Below are 23,590 nucleotides of genomic sequence, written 5' to 3'. Positions count from 1 at the left end.
AGCCTCTGGAGAAAGCAAGGCAGGATATTTGCAATCAGAGCAATGTAACTACATGCTAGAACCCCCCGCCTACTACAACTATGTTGAACATTAAGCTCTAGAATCATTCTTCAGTGAGATCAGTTAATGTTCCCCAGATAAAGAGGAGTAGCACATGTTTTATTATGCTAATGATTTGTAATCGTGTATAAGATTCACTTTAGCATACTAAAAGGCCCAGGCCTATGTGCTGTCTTTACTCCTTCTGATCTGACTAGGTAATTTTGCAAGCTGAGCAACTGACTTAGCATGCAGACCCAGCTGTAGATGGCATAGTAAAAGGCAGGATTCTTTAGCAAATAGACAATATCTCAGCCCACCTTAGAGGCTGGGCACGCAGTCTTTTGATGTGCGCCCGAACCAAGGCACCAGGGTCCCAGAGAGAAATCAAGGCAGGAAATTATCTTTAATATTCAAGGACCCCTTGCCATCCTACTCCTTTTACTAACCCTTGAGCCTTGTATCATCAACAGGCTGGTCCAGATTGTCAGAGACCATGTGGGGGCTGTCCAACTGATAGTCGTTCGTGCTCAATACAAGCCCCTAGTAATCTTGTTACTTCTGCTTACCTTTAGACCATGTATCCTCAATAAACTGATAACTTATATTAAAGATAGAATTAATACAGTCCAGCTAATGGTGCTAAGACAGCAGTATCAGCCTATATCTCCTTACAACTGCAAAACATTATTAGACCCATTATTGGGTCCCTTCTTAGGATCCAGAGAAAGGGGGGAATGAAAGGACAAGCTCCCAGATTCTATTTCAGCCAATCGGGACCTGGATCCTATTTCACCTCTCCCCTCCAGTCAGCAAGAACACCCACCACCCCTGGACCCTGCCAACTGACCAAAGCCACGACTCATCACCCCCCAACTACCCCCAGGCCCAGCCAATCAGCCAGGACCACGGCCATCACCCCACCCCACCCCAAACCGCCCTGGAAACCCATAAAACCTTTGTTCTGGGGAAAATGCACTCTCTCTGGCATCTTGCCACTGCATTGGTGTAGATGAGAGATTGAGCTCGAGCTAGCTTGAATAAAGGCTCTTTGCTTTTGCATCGGTGTTGGCTCCTTGGTGGTCTTCTGGGATTCGTGACTTTGGGCACAACAAGTAAGACTTACTCATCAATGTCAATTCCATCTGTATTATAAAGCAATCAAATGGATTCTAAATGCAAATTCGAAGGAAGCCAAATGAGGCATAAAAAAGTTCTTGGACAGGTATTAGTATCACTTCTTTACAGATAAAATACAAATATCCTGCTGTATTTCTGTGTGCTCTGTTTAACAGCATTTTTCTAATGTTCCCCACCAATAGTTTGTCAAATTTATAGCTTTTTGTTTTATAATTTTTTCAGTCATCATTCAAAACTAAGCACATAATAGGTACTCCATAAGTGTTTGTTGCATACAGAAAAAAATTACTTTGTGACATGAGTTACTTCCTAGATGTTTATGATAAGGTAGCTTCACAAAATAAGGGGTTTAAAAACCCAGTGTGTAATGAATGGAATGACTACAAGGAAGAAATATTTAGAAATGTTGATCTTTATACCTAACCTAATATTTACAATTAGGTCTTTCTGGAACCTGAACTAACTTTTCAGTTCCCAGAACTTCTAATATGAAATATTAATGAATGAAATATCCTTTTGCATATAGTGCCGAGTGCAAATAGTCAATATATGACTGTCAGTAATGTCATGATGGGATGGATGATTAATATTTTTTCTATTACTGGTGAACAAAATATATGCTTCTTCCCTGGTAAAGCAATTTTAGGATATGAGAAATTTATCTTAGTAAATATAAACATAAGACTGACAAAAATAATTTTAAATACTATTTTAAAAAACAACAATGCAGATGTTTTCCTCTAAAATCAATAATGTACTTTCACATTTTACTTTGTTACTGTTTGTATCACAATTAAATCATTTTCTGGTTGTGTTGATGGGCCAGATTGTCAGAGCTTTGCCCCTCTGTTACAAACAATCCTTAGAGTGAACTGTCCTTTACTATACATTGTAATGAGGACCAAGTGAAATTTATAGAATACATTCAGTAATACTGCTCTTCAGGTCAGTTATTCTCATTTTCTTTCTTTTCTTTTTTGCTGTTTAATAAGTAAAAAATTGCTATTTTATAATTTAAATCACCCATTTGACTGTATTTTCAAAACATCTTACTTTTACTTTATAGTAATCCTTCATTTTAAAATCTCTTTTATATGTGTTTTATATGTTGGGGCGTTTTATATTCTTGCTTGAATTCTTCTTTGTTGATGACATTACTAAAGTATATTTATATAAAATATAACACTGATTTAGGGACCAGCAAATCAAACCACTGTCCAGGTAGGGTCAAATACAGATCATAGCTGCTTATTTTTAGAAATAAAATTTTAGAGGAACATAGCCATACCCATTCATTTATAGAGTGTCAGTGGTTGCTTTTGTGCTAAAACAACAGGGACCTATATAGCCTGCAAAATCTAAAATATTTACTACCTAACCTTTTCCAGAAAATGTTTACTGACCCAATATTTTAAAGCTCAGAATGCTGTATTTCAGAGAAATTCAATAACCTGCTCAAATTCACTTTATGTATGTGAGAGAGCTGAGGTTTAGATCCAATCTCCCAGACTCTAGGAGCCCTGCTTGTTATTTCTCTATCATAATCTCTATGTGACAGGGCTGTTATTGCCCTCCTCCTCTCACCAATGGCCATGGTTTTTATCTTTCTTTTCCCTAATACTGGATATTTCATTTTATTCTCACTTTTTTAAAAGTCAAATCTCCAGTCAGTGCAAGTGGTATTTGCCTACCTGGGCAATTTTTAGTTAGGCTAAGACTTCATGTGGCAACTAACAAAACCTCCTAGATTTACTATAAAAAAAGACATTGCTAAGGGGGTGAGTAATAGCAGTAACCAAAGTACATAATGGATCTGTCATACATATATCTGAAAACTTTGGCAATAGCTAGAGTTTAACAAAGTGTACAATGGGGAAAAACAAAAAATGCTGTTAGGGAAATGTGAATCTCATACTGAAAAATTGTTCCTAGTTTGCAAAAATTAACTCTCCACAAGAGAGACATATCTGTGTACATACCAACTATTAGTGACCAGGTGGTAATTATACACATTCCTGTTTCTGCAATAAAACTTAACGGACATTCATCTTAAGCAGGGTAAAGACCATAAATAGTCCCAAAGTCAGCACATTCAGGTTCTGCTGCTGAAGGGATATGGGTCTGCTTGGGTTTTATTATTTTAATAACTTTGCTTTTGGAATTAGGAATTACAGATAAACACCCAAAGATCTTTAATGACAGAAAACATTAGCATGGATAATGGGTGGACCCAGAAAAACAAACACAAACAGACACTTAAGAAATAAAATAAGGAGAACATCCAGGAAATATATAAAGCAGGAAAATGAATTTTTAATGTGTCCTTAACATAAAAGTGAGAGACGTAGGCTTTCTAGGAGACAGCTGGAAACACAGTCTGTTTTGCTAGAACAAGGTTAATCCAGTGAGCCTGATGCTGATGATGCAGCTATGGTCTGAATCTGTGCTGGAAAAGATGGTAATAAGCTTACAAAAGCAGGTAATTCCTTACTCAAGAATGTTGCTATTTTAGGTATCAAAAGTAGATTTCATAAGCTGGACTTACTTTAGTTTCATCCACTCATATCTAAAATTAATGCCTGGGCTAAGGGCAGAAGCTCTAATAGGATTTACTGTTAAAGCAACAATAATAAGGCTAAAGAACAGCCAGTATCAATCCATCCCTTTAAAAATGATGTTATCAATTAGTGAACTTTGTTTTCGGAAAAGTAGCTCTGACAGGAAAAATGCTGGACAAAACAGATGCAGCTTGTCAGGAATATGATCATTATGACTCATCTCCCAGTTTCCAAGAGTGTACAACTGGCTCCATCATGATTTGCATATTTACTGAAGAAATAATGAATATGAATGAGGAAAAGGTCCCTGGGATGCTGATGCTGCATTACAAGAAACTCAAATATCCGCATAGGTATTTGATAATCCAAACTTGTCACCCTAGTTCTTTGAAATTTCTTAATTTTCATCAAATTCTTCATATTCTCTCTCCGTTTTAGTCTGGACAGCCATCTCACATCTCACTGGCTTTTGTTGGTCTATCCATCATCCATGCTTTTGCTCACATTATTTCCGCTTCCTGAATATTCCCCTTAACTGTTTTCCAACAATCCACATCACAGCACTTTTCTTGAAGTCCTGTCTAAGCTCCCTCTCGCTCCCAAGTCTCTGAGGGTCTATAGCTCAGAGCTGAACACTCACTATTATTTTCTCTGGTTTATTCTGTGGCTTCTTTCTCTTTAGTAGCATTACCATTTTACTGCTATGGGTTTATGCTATTTTCCTCTAATCACATAATCTTTCAGAGGAAGCAAAACAGGCAGATAGCATTGCCATGACTATGGCTTCTTTCTGACCTGCTTAGCTGGATAACAAAAATGTTTGTGGTTCTGCATCACTTACATTTTCTCTGTGGTGAGAGAGGAGAGTCAAATCACAAATACTAGGAAAGTTTATAACATTCCTCTGTTACAGCATCTCTTTTATAATCTGCCTACCACATTTTAATCATTACTAATCAGTACAGAGTGAGATTTCAAACAGATATGGGCTACTTCCAAATATTACATAATAAACATTTTAACAAATTAAATACTTTTACAATATATAGAAAAGTTCCAAACAGAAAGTAGTTGCCCCAAAGGGGCACTGACATATAATCAGAGACAGAAATGATGTCACTGCTGTAGGAAACTTAAAGTAGTTAAGATTGCTGAGAAACTCAGAAATATACAGCCTATGGATTAGTGAGCATGACTACATGTTAGGAGCCAGTCCAAACCGCCCATCTGATGGCTCAGCCCAGATGCCTGGAAAGAAGGAACCGCAAAGCCGACTTCTGAGAGGAACAACTCCACTATCTCTCTGTTGGTCCCCTCCCTGCCTCTGTCCCGCAGATACGGGAGGAGATGTGATGAGATATCGAAGACCTGAAAGGACCAGCCAGGGGACTCAAGGCATAACAGCGCAAGAGTAATGCCAAGAAGGCACTCGTATTTATTGAGCAAATGAACCCAAACATCCAAAGAATTCTGAGTAGGGGGTTCAACACATGACTAACACAGTCATCTGACCTTGAATCCAGCCCTAGGGCGTGATGCTCCTCAAGGACACCGAAACCATGTGAGGTCATGAGTAGTAGGAACTGTTTTGTCTTTACTCATTCTGTTATTGATCATGCATCAGGAGTTTGTAGGAGAAACAATCAGGTCATATGTATTTGTACATCTGATTCCTATAGTTCTTGATTTATGTGTTAATCCCATTAATCCCACATCTCATTATTATGGTGTTTGGAAATGTTGTTATTGGTTACTTATACACCTAAATTAGAAAACCAAATTTAAAATACTTTGGGAGAAATGTTAGAGGCAAGACACCCCTAATTCTTCCAGGTGGTAAAGATACCTCAAGACAACTGCTGGGCATAGAAGCCATGGGGCATAAATCTGCTAAGAAGTAAGAAGCTAACCTTTTCAAAGAACGTGGCTTCTCTCTCACCAACTGTACATCTCCCTGTATGTCCCCAGAAGATGACTGGTTAGCCAGAGATGGGTAAGATTCCTCATGGTAGGAACAACCTAAGACAGGCACAGTTGCACGGGGGCCATCAGGTGAACAATAGGGGGTCAATAGAGGTGAGGCTTAGAACCTCACCCCTCTACCCCCACCCCCTGGTTTTGAGAGAAAGCTTCTGCACCTATGGCCGTTGTTGCCCTTCTCTCACTTGGATCAATACCCAGTTTATAGGCATGGATCTGACAGTCTACACTTGCTTTCCTACTGCACTAAACTCTACTTTCCATCTTTATTTTACATCAAGATTTAAATATCTTTAATGGAAAGGTAAACTGTGTCAAACAGCTTTCTATTAGAAACTAATCTTTACTACTTTTACGTACTATTTCAACATTTTATTAAAAAATAATAGGAGATGGATGTGGAGAAGATATTGGAAACAAGTATCAAGTTATCATAAATAGGAATTGTTTGGTTTCCACGTCCCTCTCCCCACCCAACTTGGCCCTGTGAGGAATTTCTCAATGACTCCTAGACCTGTTTGGTCTCGGGGAATAATAGAACAATAAAGTCAGCGTGAATGATGGCATGTCAAAGGGCCTGGCATGATTACAGAGACTCTCCCAGTAGAAAAGATCACTACCACAGATATTATTGTAAATGGTTTAAGGAAACTCTAAGACAGACATTCCCCGGCTTCCCCCTTGGGAAGAGAAGTGGCCCAACTGGGCCCCTCTGCCTTCTGATTTGGTGGTCATTATCCCCTTACCTCATCCCCCCAGGTGCAATCCTTTCGTCTCTGTGAAACTGGGCACCTACCCAAGGTTACAGAGTTTTCAGTTCCCATAATTACAATCAGCCTAGTCTTGCTACACTGCTTTGATGATACACTGTTGATGTTTTTCTTTAAATCTGCACGTAATGCTCTAGACCTAGAAAAATAGACTTAGCTATAGTTGTTAGTCAGATGAACAGTAATCTTGGCTATTTTAGAATCAATAATAAGGAAACTGCAAGTAGGGCCCAGTTGGTATTAGTCTTTCTCTGTCTGACTTATTTCACTGAGCATAATACCCTCTAGCTCCATGTTGTTGCAAACGGGATGATTTGTTTCTTTCTTATGGCTGAATATTCCATTGTGTATATGTACCACACCTTCTTTATCCATTCATCTACTGATGGACACTTAGGTTGCTTCCATTTCTTGGTTATTATAAATAGTGCTGCAATAAACACAGGGGTGCATATGTCTTTTTGAGTCTGAGAAGTTGTTTTCTTTGGGTAAATTCCTAGGAGTGAAGTTTCTGGGTCAAATAGTATTTCTATTTTTAGTTTCTTGAGGAACCTCCATATTGCTTTCCACAATGGTTAAACTAGTTTACATTCCCACCAGCAGTGTAGGAGGGTTCCCCTTTCTCCGCATCCTCACCACCATTTGTTGTTCCTAGTATTTTCGATGTTGGCCATCCTAACTGGTGTGAGGTGATATCTCATTGTGGTTTTAATTTGCATTTCCCTGATAATTAGCAATATGGAGCATCTTTTCCTGTGCCTATTGGCCATCTGAATTTCTTCTTTGGAGAAGTGTCCGTTCATATCCTCTGTCCATATTTTAATTGGCTTATTTGCTTTTTGGTTGTTGAGGCGTGTGAGTTCTTTATATATTTTGGATGTTAACCCCTTGTCAGATATGTCATTTACAGATATATTCTCCCATACTATAGAATGCCTCTTTGTTCTGCTGATGGTGTCCTTTGCTGTACTGAGGCTTTTTAGATGATGTAGTCCCATTTGTTCATCTTTGCTTTTGTTTCCCTTGCCCAGGGAGATAGGTTCATGAAGAAGTTGCTCATGTTTATGTCCAAGAAATTTTTGCTTCTCTTTTTTTCTAAGAGTTTTATGGTTTCATTCATGACTTACATTCAGGTCTTTGATCCATTTTGAATCTACTTTTGTATACGGGGTTAGACAATCATCCAGTTTCATTCTCTTGCATGTAGCTGTCCAGTTTTGCCAACACCATTGTATGCCCATGGCTCCTTTATCATATGTTAATTGACCATATATATTTGGGTTAATATCTGAACTTTATTCTGTTCCACTGGTCTGTGGGTCGATCTGTTCTTGTGCCAGTACCAAATTGTCCTGCTTACTGTGGCTTTGTAGTAGAGCTTGAAGTTGGGAAGCGAGATCTCCTCTGCTTTATTCTTCCTTCTCAGGGTTGCTTTGGCTATTCGGGGTCTTTTGTGGTTCCATATGAGTTTTAGAACTATTTGTTCTAGTTCATTGAAAAATGCTGTTGGTATTTTGATAGAGATTGCATTGAATCCTTGGATTGCTTTAGGCAGGATGGCCATTTTGATAATATTAATTCTTCCTATCCGTGAGCATGGGATGTGTCTCCATTTATTGGTATCTTCTTTAATTTCTCTCATGAGGGCCTTGTAGTTTTCAGAGTATAGGTCTTTCACTTCCTTGGTTAGGATTATTCCTGGGTATTTTATTCTTTTTGATGTAATTGTGAATGGAATTGTTTTCCTGATTTCTCTTCTTCTAGTTCATCATTAGTGTATAGGAATGCAACAGATTTCTGTGTATTGATTTTATATCCTGCAACTTTGCTGAATTCAGATATTAGATCTCATAGTTTTAGAGTGGGAAAAATTGTAAATACTTATACGCTCAATATTGGAGCATCTAAATATACAATGCAAATGCTAACAGAGCTAAAAGGAGGAATAAACATCAATATAATAATAGTTGTCAACTTTGATACTCCACTCTCAATGGATAGATCATACAGACACAGAATCAATAAGGAAAATGGATTTGAACAACACTACACACCAAAGGAACTTAACATATACATATAGAACATTCTACCCAACAGCAGCAGAATATACATTCTTCTCAAATGCATAAGGAATATTCTTCAGGATGGATGACAGGACACAACACAAGTCTCAATAAATAAAGATGATCAAAATTATATCAAGTATATTTTCTGACCATAATATGAAACAAATTCAATTAATAGGAGTAAAGTTAAAAAATTCACAAACGTGTAAATTAAGCACACTCCTGAAATCACAATGAAACAAAGAAGAAATCAAACAAAAAAAATTGAGACAAACCAAAAAAAGGAAACACAACATACCAAAACAGGATGGAGCAAATGCAGTTCTAAGAGGAAAGTTTACTGCTATAAGCATATAAAACAAGACAAAAAATCTCTAATAAACCTAACTTTATACTTCAAGGAACTAGAAAAGAAAAATTAAGCCCAAAGTTAGCAGAAGGAAGGAAACAAGAAAGGTGCAGAAATAAACAAAACAGAGAATAGGAAACTAGAAAATATTAACAAAAGTAAGAGTGGCTCTTTAAAAAGTTAAGCAAAACTGACAAACTTTTAGCTAGTCTAACCAAGCTAAAGAGGACTCAAAATTATGAATGAAAGAGAAGACATTACAAATGATATCACAGAAATACAAGGGATCATAAGAGACTACTATGAACAATTATATGCAAAAAAAAATGGGCAACCTATGAGAAAAGGGTAAATCCCTAGAAATGTACATCCTACTATGATGGAACATAAAGAAACAGAAAATCTGACCAGACAATAATGAGTAAGGAGGTTGAGTCAGTAATAAAAACAACCCAACAAAGAACAACCCATTGTTAGCTGATTTCACCAGCAAATTCTACCATTTAAAGAATTAATTCTAATCCTTCTCTAACTCTACCAAAAAAAAAAAAAAAAAGAAGAGGAGAGAATACTCTCAAACTCATTATATGAGGCCAGCATTACTCTGATACCTGAGCCAGACAAGGACACTACAAGAAAACAACAGGCCAATATTCCTGATGAAGACATGCAAAAACACTGAACAAAGTAAAAGCAAACTGATTTCAAAATCACAATAAAACAATTACACAACATGATCAAATAGGATTTATCCCTGGATGTAAGGATCATTTAACATACACAAAGCAGTAAGTGTCATACACCAAACTGAGTATATAAATCATATGATAATCTCAATAGATGCAGAAACAGTATTTGACAGAAATCAACATCCTGTCATGATTGAAAACTCTCAGCAAATTGAGTATAGAAGGAATGTTCCTCAATATGATTGCCATATATGAAATGCTCACCATTAACATCACATCCAGTTGGGTAAAGGTTGAAAGATTTTCCTCTAATATCAGGAATAAGACAAGAGTGCCCACTCCCATCATTCCCATCTGACACAGCACTGAAAGCCCTAGCCAGATCAAACAGGGAAGAAAAAGAAATTAAAAGCATCCAATCAGAAGGGAAGAATTAAAGTTTTCGACTTCTGGATGGGAAGATCATAGATAAAGAAAAATCCAACAAACTCCAACAAAACTCTTAGAATTAATAAATAAATTCAGTAAAGTTGCAATATGCAAAATCAACATACAAAAATCAATTTGTTTCTCTACACTAATAAGTACCCAAAATAAAAGTAAAGAAAATAATCCTATATACTATATATATATAAAATACACACACATATATATATATACATAAAATACAACCCTAATAGTATCAAAAAGAATAAAGTACTTAGGAATAAATTTAACCAAGGAGGTGAAAGATCTGTACACTGAAAACTAAAACACTGAAGAATAAATTGAAGGAGACAGAAATAAAAAGAAAAATATCCTGTATTCATGGATAAGAATAATTAATATTGTTAAAATTTCCATACGACTCAAAGCCATGTACAAATCCAATGCAATCCTTATCAGAATTCCAATGATATTTTTCTCAGATTTGAAAAAAAGTATGTAAATTCATATGGAACTACAGAAGACCCTGAATAGCTAAAGCAATCCTGGGTATGAATCACAGGGCTGGAAGGATCACACTTCCTGATTTCAAACTATATTACAAGGCTATATATATCAAAATAGTACAATGCTGGCAGAAAAGTAGACACACAGACCATTGGAGAAGAATGGGGAATCCAGAAATAAACCCACACACATGTGGTCAATTACTCATCAATGAGGGAGCCAAAAAGACTCGAAAGGATAGCCTCTTTAATAACTGTTGTTACAAAAACTGCATATTCACATGCAAAATAATAAAACTGGATTCGTATCTTACACCACTTACAAAAATTAACTCAAAATGGGCTAAAGATATAAATGTAAGACTTGAAACTATAAAACTCCCGGAAGAACACTTGGCGGGTGCACTTCGTGACTCAGTTCTTGGCAATGACAGTTTGGCTATGACACCAAAAGTACAAGCACCAAAGCAAAAATAAACAATTGGGACTATGTAAAACTAAAAAGCTTCTGCACAGCAAAAGAAACAATCAACAGAGTGAAAAGACAACCTGTGGAATGTGAGTAGACATTTGTAAACCATGTCTCTGATAGGATGCTAATACCAAAAATATGTGAAACTCATATAACTCTAACAAAAACAAAATCTGATTTAAAAATGTGGGCAAAGCAGTTTGAAAAAGACATATGCACTCCTATGTTTATCGCAGCACTATTTACAATACCCAAGAAATGGAAGCAGCCTTAAGTGTCCATCACTAGATGAATGGATAAAAAAGATGTGGTACATATACACAATGGAATATTATTCAGCCATAAGAAGAAAATAAATCTTACCATTTGCAACAATGTGGATGGAGCTAGAGGGTATTATGCTCAGTGAAATAAGCCAGGCAGAGAAAGATAAGTACCAAATGATTTCACTCATGTGGAGTATAAGAACAAAGAAAAACTGAAGGAACAAAACAGCCGCAGAATCAGAGAACCCAAGAATGGACTAATAGTTACCAAAGGGAAAGGGACTGGGGAGGATGGGTGGGAAGGGAGGGATAAGGGCGTGGGGGGAAAGAAAGGGGGCATAATGATTAGCATGTATAATGGGAGCATGGGGAGGGCTGTGCAACACAGAAGATGTAGTGATTCTACAGCATCTTACTATGCTGATGGACAGTGACGGTAATGGGGTTTGTGGGAGGGGGAACTTGGTGATGGGGGAGTCTAGTAAACAATGTTCCTCATGTAATTGTAGATTAATGATACCAAAAAAATGGGCAAAGGAGCTAAATAGACATTTTTCCAAAGATAAACAAATGGCCAACCAGGTATATGAGAAGATACATGTCACTAATCATCAAGGAAAAGTTAGTCAAAACCACCATGGGATATTATCTCATACTGGTTAGAGTGGTTATTTTCAAGAGAAAAGATAGTAAGTTCTGGTGAGGAAAAGAAAAGGGAGCCCTTGTTCACTGTTGGTGGGAATGTAAACTATTAGAGCCACTATCCAAAACCATATGGAGGTTGCTCAAAAAATTAACAATAGAGCTACCATATGATCCAGCAATCCCACTTCTGGGTATACATCTAAAAGAAATGAAATCACTACCTGGAAGAGAGATCTGCACGCCCATATCCACTGCAGTGTGACTTACAAGAGCCAAGATATGGAAAAGTGCCCTTCAACAGAGAAATGGGCAATGAAAATGTGGTGTGTATGTATATATAATGGAATAATATTGTCATAAAAAGAAGGAAATCCCATCACTTGCAGCAACATAGATGACCCTAAGGGCAATGTGTTAAATGGAATGATCAGAGAAAGACAAATACTTTATGATCTCACTTACATGTGGAATTTTAAAAAACTGAAATCATAGAACAGATAGTTGACTGGGTGATGGTGGTCAATGAGCAACAGTTTCAGCAGAAAATGCAAGTTCTGAGGATCTAACACACAGCATGGTGACTATGCTAAATAGCCTTATTGTAGCACTTGAATGCTGCTGAGAGTTGATCGTTTAAGTTCTTCCATCAAAACCACAAAAATCGTAACAATGTGAGGTGATGAATGTATTCACTACCCTTGCTGTGGTAATCATTTTGTAATATACATGTATATCAAATCATGTCATGTCCTACATGTTAAATTTACACAGTATTATATGTTAGTTATTCCTCAATAAAGCTGAAAATGAAAGTCAATTATTGGTCATGGAGAAAACCAAGTCCTGCAATTGTATGTAAAGAATATTTTCCTAATATAAGTAATTCATTTATTCAGAAATATAGAAAATTTATCACATGCTGGCACAGTATTATTTTATTGCCACTATTAAACACTTTAAGCTTTGACAGATTGTCCAATTATAAGTATTTTTTCTAAATGTTTACATTCTTCAGGAATAGGAAATTATTGGATAACTGAATATCTGAAGACCAATTTTTGAGTATTTCTACATATCAGGTTAAGCAGCAGAAACATCCACTAAAACATTGCCGTTCTTCCTCTCCTTCCTCAAGGACCCACCCCCGGGGTGGGCCATTTCTTCAGTTTTTCCATGGTATGAATGTACTATTATAGGTTGAATAACACATTCAGGATTTCCCAAGTGCATGGGAGAAAAGCATTTCATTAAGGCATGTTACGCTGTTAATTCAAGGGTCTGGTCAGTTACACATGTGTGTGATCATTTCCTGCCTTGAGATTCCATCTAAACCTATAAATGTTACACGGAGCCTGCTTGAAAAGCAGCACTGAATTTGGTTTAAAGAACGTGCATTTTATTATTAACTGACACATTAAATTTCAGGTTATCTTGAAACTATAAAAATGTAAAAAGCAAATATATATTTAATTAATTACATTCTATACTGCCCAACATTCATGTAATGTCTTTTTGTAAATTAAGAGTAATTTTGGATTATGCTTCCTAACTTATCAAACCATTCATGGAAAAAGTGACCCCTCCCCATAAGGAGGGGATAGATAACGTGGATATGTAAGTACATTAGTTTGGCCCACCAACTCATCATTTAGTGAGATGGAAGAACCAGTGGTGGCATCCAAGTGGTGTTTAATGAGGACACATCCAAAAAGTCAACTCTGCTCCCTTAACGTGAGTCACATGGGATCCATCTACTCTAAGTTACCTTCCTCCGCTCTCATCCCTCAGGCCAGGGCTTCAGTAACTACCAGAGCTACTTCCACAACGCCTTCCTAACACATACCTACAAACTACTGGGTTGTCTAACTGGAAAACTACTTGCATTATGTCTACTAATTTTAACTGAGATCTTTACACTCCACTAGAGAAAGGCTTTAATGTCTTTGATGTTAAAAATACCCAGTCATTTATGTATTGGTTTGATTATTTTTTATGTTTGTTAAATATTCATGATCAGAATACTTAAATCACTCTTCCACAGACCATCAAAATCTATTAAGAGACACTAAAACACTAGAGATAATCTAAAGCCTTCAATAAATCACACTTAATTTTGAATTCTTTTGTTCATGATTTCAGGTTAACATAAGGGAGATAAAATCAAAACCAATAGAAAATGAATTTGTAACCAACTCAGTTGATCGCTAACTAAAGCATTAAATTAAAATAATAATAAACAGTTTTCTTCATTAACAAAACCAAATTTTATGAAGATTGGTATCCTGCTTTTTCACTCTGAACTGCAGGAATCTGAACAAAGAATAAAAACTACTCCCCATGCTAAAGAATCCTCATGGTCATAGAGTTTAATACAAAATAATACAATCTGACATCAAGAAGAGCTATGGTTTGAGATTATCCAATTTCCTTTATCCTCAGCCCAATCTCAGTGCTTCAGTGGTAATGACCATCTAATAAGGCTCTACAGCAACACCATCTAAAGTGAAGAAACAGAAGCTAAATTCTGGCAATGAATGAAATAACAGACTTAAGTGTATTATGAACAAAATGAAGAGTTAAATTGTTCATTTTGTTGTATCTGTAGTTGCTTTGATTTGGTAGCTCAGACCCAAAGCATGGTGGTGTCCTGGCCGTGTGATCCAATGGTGAGGGAAAGGAGAGGATAAGAAGAGGTGAACATTCGCAGAAATGCCCCAGGTCCTGGAACTGCTGTAAGATACCAGAGAGCAAAACAGATAGTTAAGGGTGAACAGAAAGCATGGGTGGGGATAAAATTGCAGCATTTCCAAAAGCTCTCATCTGGCCTTGTGTATCTCCATATCAATAGGTGTTCCCAAGGGTGGAGAGTAGTCCATCTCCGTATCAATAGGTGATTACAATGATGGGGAAGCTAGTGTATAATTGGAATGGAGAACTTTGCTGGGGTCCCTTTTTATAGCTGGATTGCTAGAGACATGGACAAACAGAAGCAGACAATTGCTTGTAAGAAATATACAAGTTTCTCCCACTTTATTTCTCCCTTTGACTGAGTTCAGTTTCAAAGGTATTTTGCCCTGGGCTGGGAAAATATTTTCCACTTGAGTTACATCTGGCATACCTGGCAGGATCTCTGAACCCAAAATCTGTCTTCATGGGTGCGACCCTTGAGCAGGCTGTCCTTAGAGATGGTCGGGAGATACACAGAGCCCCCACTGTGGATGGTGGGGAGGCCCCAGTGGCTGCAGTGCTGGAGGGGACAGCTTCACCTGGGAACCTCCTATCTGTGGGGCTTCCAATTCAGGAACCCATCCATAGTGGGGAATTGGTCTAGGGTAAAGCACCTCCTAGAGGGGTGGGGCCTTGCCCAGAATTTGGGAAGGGTGGAGACACTGGAAGCTGTGGAATCAGCTCTTCATGAGCTAGAAGACTGCTTAGAGGCCCAGAGAGGCCATGTAGCAGCTGGGATTGTGGGATGTCTTTTTCTCAAGATAGTGGAAAGGAATATCGAGGAGAGAGAGACACTTCAGCATTGGGTGGTGGAGCTGGGTGGTGAGCTATGGGATGCCCTTAAGAGAGACAGTTATTGAGAAGACAGGTCACACTCCCTGGAGGTATGTTAGCAGTGCGGGAGGAGGCAGCTGAAGAATCTGCACTGTAAGAGGCCGCTGAGGGTGGGGGGGAAGGAGCGGTGCCTTCAGCCCTGGAGATGGTAGAGGAGGTGTGCAGGGAGGATGAGGGGGTGGGGATGAGGGCCAAATTGTTGACGAGGCCACCGCCTGCGGCACCTGCCTCTCCTGTATTAAAGGTCTGCCAGGTTGTAATTAAGAAAATAAAAACACAATCACGGTGGGCTCCTCAGGAGGAGGAGTAGCTGCCTCCCTGGGTTGTGGAGCGCCCCATGCTCCTCCCCTATACCTAGGATGAGCTGGTGGACATGAACATACAGTTTCAGCAAAAGCCGTTGGAACCTCTGCCTACATGGCTTTTGCATCTTTCAGGTATGGGGATGGAAAACATCATGTTGGGTTCTGAAATGAGTAGACTGGCTTCCCTGACCACTCACCCTTCCCTCTGGCAGCAGTTGCAAAGTGCCCGTCACACCTCAGGGAATCAGGCACTTCTGGATTGGATGGCAGCAGCTATCAGGGCAGTTTGGCCTAAAAAGGGTGATTTACCAAACTTACCCACTAGCTGGGAAACATGCAGAGCTCCAGCAGGTGCTACGGGGGCTAAGCATGAAAAATATGTCCTATAATATGTGAAGGGTCCCCACCAGTAAGATGGCAAACTTCCGGCTTCTTTTCGGGGTCCTCGGTTCCCACCGGCGCCACCTGAAGCCCAATCACCTCTCGCCCCCTCCCAATCCCAGCACCTAGCCAACAACCACCAGCCCCGTAGAAGTAACACCACAATCACCCTATGCCCCTTCCTATATAATCCAGCACCTTTCCTAATAAAGCGGAACTCTCCGGTGAATTGCTGCTGTGTCGCTCCTTTCCTTTCATTTCATTGGTGCCGAAACCCGGGAGACGGGACACCCCAACTGGACCCCGTCTTCCCCCCAACACCAGCAGCAGCTTGCCCTCATCCTCTTTTTCCGGCGCTGGCTCCTCACACTCACCACTCCTCTCTGGCCTTTAGGTAAGTTTCCCCCCCCCGGGGTGGGCCAGTCTTCCCCGAGCTATCGCAGTGCCATTGACCGTGATCGTCCGGCAAGGCCCTGACGCTCGGGGACGAGGAGGGAACGCTCCCCGCCTCAGGCCTTCATGGCTGCGGCGGACCCTCAGGCCCCTCCTCGAAAAGCCATAAACCCCCGCCTCAGCTGAAACTTTTTAAGCAAAATTTCCCCGGGGTGGGCCACTCTTCTCCAAGCTATCGCAGTGCCATTGACTGTGATCGTCCGGCAAGGCCCTGATGCTCGGGGACGAGGAGGGAACTCTCCCCGCCTCAGGCCTTCACGGCTGCGGCGGACCCTCAGGCCCCTCCCCCCGACAGCCATAAATCCCCGCCTCAGGCCTTCACAGCTGCAGCGGACCCTCAGGCCCCTCTTCTAACAGCCATAAATCCCCGCCTCAGGCCTTCACAGCTGCAGCAGACTCTCAGGCGCCCCCCCACCCCAACAGCCATAAACGAGGTGACTCCTTTGCAGATGAGAACGCTCCCTTTCCCGCCCCCTCCTCCTTCTGCTCCGTCCGCCGAAATCTGTTCGGTCTGCCGAAAACGCCTAGCGCTGGGTACCTCGTGACTCCAGCACTCTGCCTTCTTAGGGAAGTCTGGGTGACGACCCACACTTCCCAAGAAATTCCGACTCGTATACGAGTTTCCGCAGACCACCAAGGATCATCAGGGACGCCCTTTGTCTCCTTGTGGTCTGCCTCCAGTCCGAAGATCTCCGTTTGTCTTCCCCTGTTTGTCTCCTTCTCTGTCCTTTAGCCATGGGAGCCTCCTCATCCCTCCCTGAAAGTTCACCTCTTGAATGCCTGCTTAAGCATCTGGCTACCCTCTCCCTGACGCCTGATATAAAACCAAAACTTCTCCGTAAATATTGCTCCCAAGATTGGCCGACATACCCCCTAGACAATAACAACCAATGGCCTGCAGGGGGAACTCTTGATCCTAACATCACTCGCAATCTCTTTAACTACTGCCAGTGCCTGAAAAAATGGAAGGAGATTCCCTATATTGAAGCTTTTCACCTCCTAGCTCAAAATCCCAGCCTCTGCACCACCTGCTCCCCGCCCCAAGTTCTCCTAGCCTGCAAGCCGTCTCCCTCCCCTCCACACACTCTCAGTCCCTCTTCAATTACCTTTGACCGGCCGAGGAGCCTCCGCCATACAGACTTCCCCCTTCGGCCCCTCCCCCTCCTACAACCCCTCCATCCTCCAGCGCCCCTGCGGCCTCTTTCCCCCGGCAGAAGCCTCCCGTCCTCTCCCTTCCCCTTCTTCTCCTACAACAGCCCCTCCCCCTTCCTCTACTGCCTTACCGTCCTCTCCCTTCCCCTTCTCCTACAACAGTCCCTCCCCCTTCCTCTATTGCCACCTCCGCCGCCTCCACCCCCGCAGAAGCCTCCCATCCTCTCCCTTCCCCCTCCTCCACCATCTCCTCCTGCACCTCACCACCTCCTCCTCCCCCCCCCCCCCCTCCCCCCTCCCGCAAATCGAGCCTGAGCCTTTCAGCCCCCCTCTAACTAAGTTCCAAGAGCCTCGTCCGTCTTTGCCCCCTCAGATTCGGTCCCGAGGGCCTCCCAAAATTATCGTGGCTTTGCCCCCACCACCTGTTTCCCCTGCACAGACTGAGCCAGAACCCTTCAGTCCCCCTCAGACTCGGTCCCGAGGGCCTCCCAAAATTATCGCCCCGCTCTGGGAAGTAGCAGGATCCGAAGGCATCGATCGTGCGCGTTCACGTCCCTTTCTCCTTAGGAGATTTAGCCCAACTAGAGAAACACCTAGGTTCCTTTTCCACTGATCCCACAACATACATCAGGGAGTTTCAATGGACCCTCCAGTCTTACAGCCTCATGCATCATGACATTTTCATGTTCCTGGCCAGTACTTTCCTCCCTGAAGAGCGTAGACGAGCTTGGGACTTCGCCCAAACACATGCTACCGAAACCCACAGGACTGACCCCACCTGTCCCCCTGGCCCCACTGCTGTCCCCGAACAAGACCCACACTGGGATTATAACACCGCCGTGGGTCTCCACTCTCGAGATATTTTTGCCTCCTGCTTAATAGCAGGTCTAAAAAAGGCAGCTCGTAAAGTAGTCAATTTTCAAAAGCTCCAAGACATAATTCAAAAGAGAGACGAAACCCCCTCCGAGTTCTTAGACAGACTCACTCAAGCCCTATTACAGTATACCAGCCTGGACCCAGAAACACCTGAAGGAAGACAGGTCCTTATGACATACTTCCTAACTCAAAGCTACCCCGACATTAAAGCTAAACTCAAAAAGTTAGAACAGGGCCCCGCTACCCCACAGACTGAGATCCTAACAGTGGCCTTTAAATTCTTCCATAACCGGGAGGAGGAGAAAGAACACCGTAAACAAAAAGCTGATCAGGCCAATTTCCAGATGTTGGCCCAGCTGATAAAACCACAACCTGGGCGCCCCTCTACAGACAAGCCCCCCCCAGGAGCTGGTTTCAAGTGAGGAAAAGAGGGACATTGGTCAAGGGCATGCCCCTCCCCCAGATCTCCTACCACCCCATGCCCCAGATGCCAGAAAAAGGGCCACTGGGGGTCTAATTGCCCAACCACCCGAAGGGGAGGCTGGACGAACAACCCCCATCCTAAGCCCGCCGTAGTGGGGCTGGCAGAAGAAGATTGATGGGGCCCAGGGGCTTCTCGCCCGACCATTTCCATCAACAAACAGGAGCCCAGGGTTACTTTAACAGTAGACGGTCGCCCCATCTCCTTCCTCCTAGATACAGGAGCCACCTTCTCAGTCTTGCGAGAATACCGGGGCCCTACCACGCCAGCCATTACTCCTATAGTCGGGGTAGGAGGTAAACAGATTTTCCCATTAACCCCCCCCTTTTATGCACAATCCTAGACAGTCCCATACCTTTCTCCCATTCCTTCCTAGTTATGCCCCAGTGTCCCATCCCTTTACTAGGACGGGACATCCTTTCCCTCCTCCACGTTTCCATAACTATATCCACTCCCACAGCCCCCAGTACTCCCTTTCTGATGGCCCTCATAGCCGACAACCCCCCTCTACCCAATGAAAGCTCCGGTTCCGCCCTTATACACCCTGTAAATCCCAAAGTTTGGGACATTACAAGCCCCTCCATGGCCCTATGTCCCCCTGCCTCTATCAAATTACGTGACCCCTCTCAGTATATCTGTCAGGCCCAATACCCCCTAACCACTTCAGCCCTCATAGGCCTCCAACCCATCATTCAAGATCTCTTAAACAAAAACTACCTCAGACCCACTCACTCCCCATTTAATACCCCCATATTAGCTGTTAAAAAAACCAACGGATCTTTCCGCCTTGTCCAAGACCTTCGCCTCATCAACATAGCCGTTGTCCCTATCCATCCCTTAGTTCCAAATCCATACACCCTTTTATCGCAGATCCCTGCTTTCGCATCCCACTTCTCAGTCCTAGATCTCAAGGACGCATTTTTTTCTATCCCTCTAGACCCCTCCTCCCAAGATTTTTTTGCCTTCACCTGGACGGACCCATACACAAGACATTCTGTACAACTTACTTGGACAGTTTTACCACAAGGCTTCCGAGATAGTCCCCACATTTTTGGACAAGTCCTAGTTCAAGACCTCAAACAGTTTCACCATGATCACCCCGAGTCCACTTTATTACAATACGTAGATGATCTTCTGCTCTGCAGTCCCTCGTGGGAACAGTCTCAACTTGACACTGCGTCTCTACTTAACCTTCTAGCTTCCAGAGGTTACCGAGTATCCCCCGTCAAAGCTCAAATCTCTTCCCCTTCTGTCACTTACCTTGGATTCCTTCTGTCTCAACAAAGAAAGTCCATTACCTTAGACAGAAAACGACTCCTCTCTGACCTGCCCATTCCCAAAACCAAGACAGAAATCCTTTCCTTTCTAGGCCTGGCTGGGTATTTTACAGTGTGGATCCCTAACTTCTCCTTGTTGGCAAGACCCCTATACGACCTCAGCAAGGGCCCCCCTGAAGAACCATTATCATCCTCACCCCGACACTCCTTCATTAAGCTCCGCCAAGCCCTTGTAGAAGCTCCAGCTCTCCATCTCCCTGATCTGTCAAAACCCTTCTCATTATACATTCATGAGAGGTCCAGTCAAGCTCTAGGAGTCCTAGGCCAATATTATGGCCCATCCTTTGCCCCAGTAGCTTATCTCTCCAAGCAATTAGACCCCACAGTTCGGGGATGGGCCCCCCGCCTACGGGCATTAGCCACTGGAGAGCTCTTGCAGAAAGAAGCTCATAAACTAACATTCGGAGCGCCCCTTACCATTCTGTCCCCACATCACCTAAAAGATCTCTTAACCTACAAAAGTTTACAGACTCTCCATCCCTCCAGACTCCTGACCTTACTGTCCTCTTTCCTCCAAAATCCAAACATTTCTTTCCTCCCCTGCCCACCCCTGAATCCGGCCACTCTTCTTCCTCTGCCCTACTCTCCTCATATTCCCTCGCATGATTGCCTGGAAGCCCTTCACAACTTCCTTCCGTGCCACTCCATGATCTCTGAAGGAGCCCTCTCACACTCCAACCTCATCTGGTTTACTGATGGGTCCTCCTTTAAACATGAGGGCACCCACTACTCAGGATATGCAGTAGTCTCCCTCGAAGATGTCATTGAGGCACGAGCCCTACCCCCTGGTACAACCAATCAGCAGGCTGAACTCATTGCAGCCACCAGAGCTTGCACTCTGGCCCGGGACACGTCTCTCACATTGTACACTGACTCCAAGTACATATTCAACATTCTCTTGTCCCACACGGCAGTATGGAAAGAACGAGGCCTCCTCACCACAAAAGGGAATTCCATAACTAATTCAGCCTTAATTACTAAACTTCTAGAGGCTTCACAACTCCCACACCGACTAGGCATAGTCCACTGCAAATCACATCAAAAAGATGACTCCCCCATTGCAAGAGGTAACAACAAAGCCGACAGAGTAGCCCGGTCAGTTGCCCTATCAGAAAACACACCAGACAACAATCCATCTGCCCTTGCGGTTTTAGCCTTATCACAAGATGCCCTCTGCTCTCAGGACAAAGAGTCTCTCTTCCGCCTCTTACATGACCTGTTCCATCCCAGCCCCCAATCATTGATCCATTTTTTACAATCTTTTTTTCCTCTCTCTCCTGAAGACAAAACCCTACTTAACCAAATCACCTGCAAGTGCACCATCTGCCAACGCACTAACCCTAATACCCCCCTCAAAGCCCGACCCTTCCCACCTCATCAAGGAAGGGGTAATGTCCCCACTGCAGATTAGCAAATAGACTTCACTAACATGCTCCCTGTACGACGTACCAGATACCTACTCGTGCTAGTAGATACATTTTCAGGATGGCTCAAAGCTTTCCCCACTACTAACAAACAAGCGTCCGTAGTTGCCTCTATCCTCCTCACCCAGATCTTTCCTAGGTTCGGGATGCCCACTTCCCTCCAATCAGATAACGGCCCTTAGTTCACTGCCCAAATTATCCAGAACCTCTCCAAGTCGCTCTCACTCCCCTGGCATTTACATTGTCCTTATCGACCACAAGCTTCAGGAAAAGTAGAAAGAGCCAATAGGACTCTAAAAGACATCCTGACCAAACTATCTCTAGAACTACACCTTGACTGGGTTCGCTTACTTCCCTTAGCTCTACTCCCCATTCGAGCCCTCCCAAAGAAACCTTCCTTCTTGTCACCCTTTGAGATCATGTACGGCCGCCCGATTCTACCCCCGGGGCTCCCTTCCCACAAAGGACCAATTCCTCCCAATATAGCCCTTCCACTACTCTCTCTCCTCCGCACTGAATTGTGGAAATATCAGGATTGGCTCCTTCCTGATCCATCGGCCTCCCAAAATCCTCCTGTCTTACAGCCCAGCCAACTAGTGTTTTATAAGCCACCAGAGGATTGGCCCTCTCTCACCCTGAAATGGGAAGGTCCACACCCAGTTATTCTCTGCACTCCCTCGGCCACCAAGCTCTCACTGCCTGATAACTCTGTCACCCCTTGGATTCATATCTCCAGGTTGAAACCAAATACCCAAGACCCACCTTCTCTGGACACCCAAGACCCATCAGTCACAATCCAGAGTCCTTCGGATACAGCCCAAGACGCTGTCTACTCTACCACGCCTCATCCCTCTGATCCCTTGAAGCTCCGCATCTCCCATGCACCCTTTGCCATCCATACCCGAATCATGACTTTTTCCTCCTTTACTGCTCTCTCGCTTTTTTCCCTCATTCCTATTGTGTTCCCTGCCACCCCACCCTCCTTTGTATAGCAATTCAAAGTTAGGCAGACTTACACACAGCATCAAACAAAAGTTACTGCCCTCATTGCCACATCAGACTGCCCTCTGAAAGGCTGCTCTGAGCCTTTGTACCTCCACTTTCCTCCCTCCACTGAAGTATTCATTTACAGCTACCTTTATTCTCCCTACCTCTGCTTCCTCTATGACCAAAGACAAGCCTACTGCAGGTGATGGCAAGACACCTACGGGGGATGCCCCTACTGGTCTTGCACCATTCACTACATGAGTGACTTCCCATACCCACAGTATTACTCCTCCGTTTCATGAAATATCCCAACGGCTCATTCTCCTTATCAATCCCAGATCCCTGGGACTCTCGATGGGCTGCTGGAGTAACAGCCTCAGTTTACTACAAGGGGTCCTCGACCCCCCACGGTACCCTTCATATCTCTCGAGAGTATGTTCCCTCTCGCTCCCAGATCTCTCAAGTTGCATCAGATATCAGACATTCCGAGAAAGTCATTATCCAAACTCTTGATGGCACCTCTTCATCTTCTTATTCCTCCTACTCTTGGTTACAGCTCATTCAAGACACCACCATCTTTCTCAACCACACCCTTAACACAGCCAATTGTTTCTTGTGTGCATCACTACAGCGCCCACTGCTGGCCGCCGTGCCCCTCAATATTTCCAACTACTCTTTCCATGCAGAAGGACAACCCCTCCATCCCCTGGCAGACATACCCCTATGG

General features: G+C 42.6%; 2 long non-coding RNA genes across 7 annotated transcripts in view; one reads left to right on the top strand and one right to left on the bottom strand.

Annotated features, from left to right (window-relative positions):
- Window positions 1–1,099, top strand: part of LOC140847758 (uncharacterized) — a 40,169-nt gene extending 39,070 nt beyond the window's left edge. The window contains exon 4 of the long non-coding RNA XR_012127881.1: window positions 849–1,099. This is a non-coding gene — a long non-coding RNA (uncharacterized lncRNA). The remainder of the gene's footprint in view (window positions 1–848) is intronic.
- LOC140847759 (uncharacterized) overlaps window positions 1–23,590 on the bottom strand; it is an 81,077-nt gene that overhangs the window by 24,018 nt on the left and 33,469 nt on the right. For 3 of the 6 annotated variants that reach the window (XR_012127886.1, XR_012127885.1, XR_012127882.1), the window contains one exon: window positions 13,281–14,636. The exons of 2 other annotated variants lie outside the window; for them this stretch is intronic. This is a non-coding gene — a long non-coding RNA (uncharacterized lncRNA). Of the gene's footprint in view, window positions 1–13,280; window positions 14,637–15,969; window positions 16,064–23,590 lie in introns of those variants that run through there. One more of the 6 variants, XR_012127883.1, reaches the window with a different exon arrangement.

Source organism: Manis javanica, chromosome 2 (genome assembly GCF_040802235.1).
Source record: "Manis javanica isolate MJ-LG chromosome 2, MJ_LKY, whole genome shotgun sequence".
Classification (NCBI taxonomy): domain Eukaryota; kingdom Metazoa; phylum Chordata; class Mammalia; order Pholidota; family Manidae; genus Manis; species Manis javanica.
This window is presented reverse-complemented; position numbering and strand designations above follow the sequence as displayed.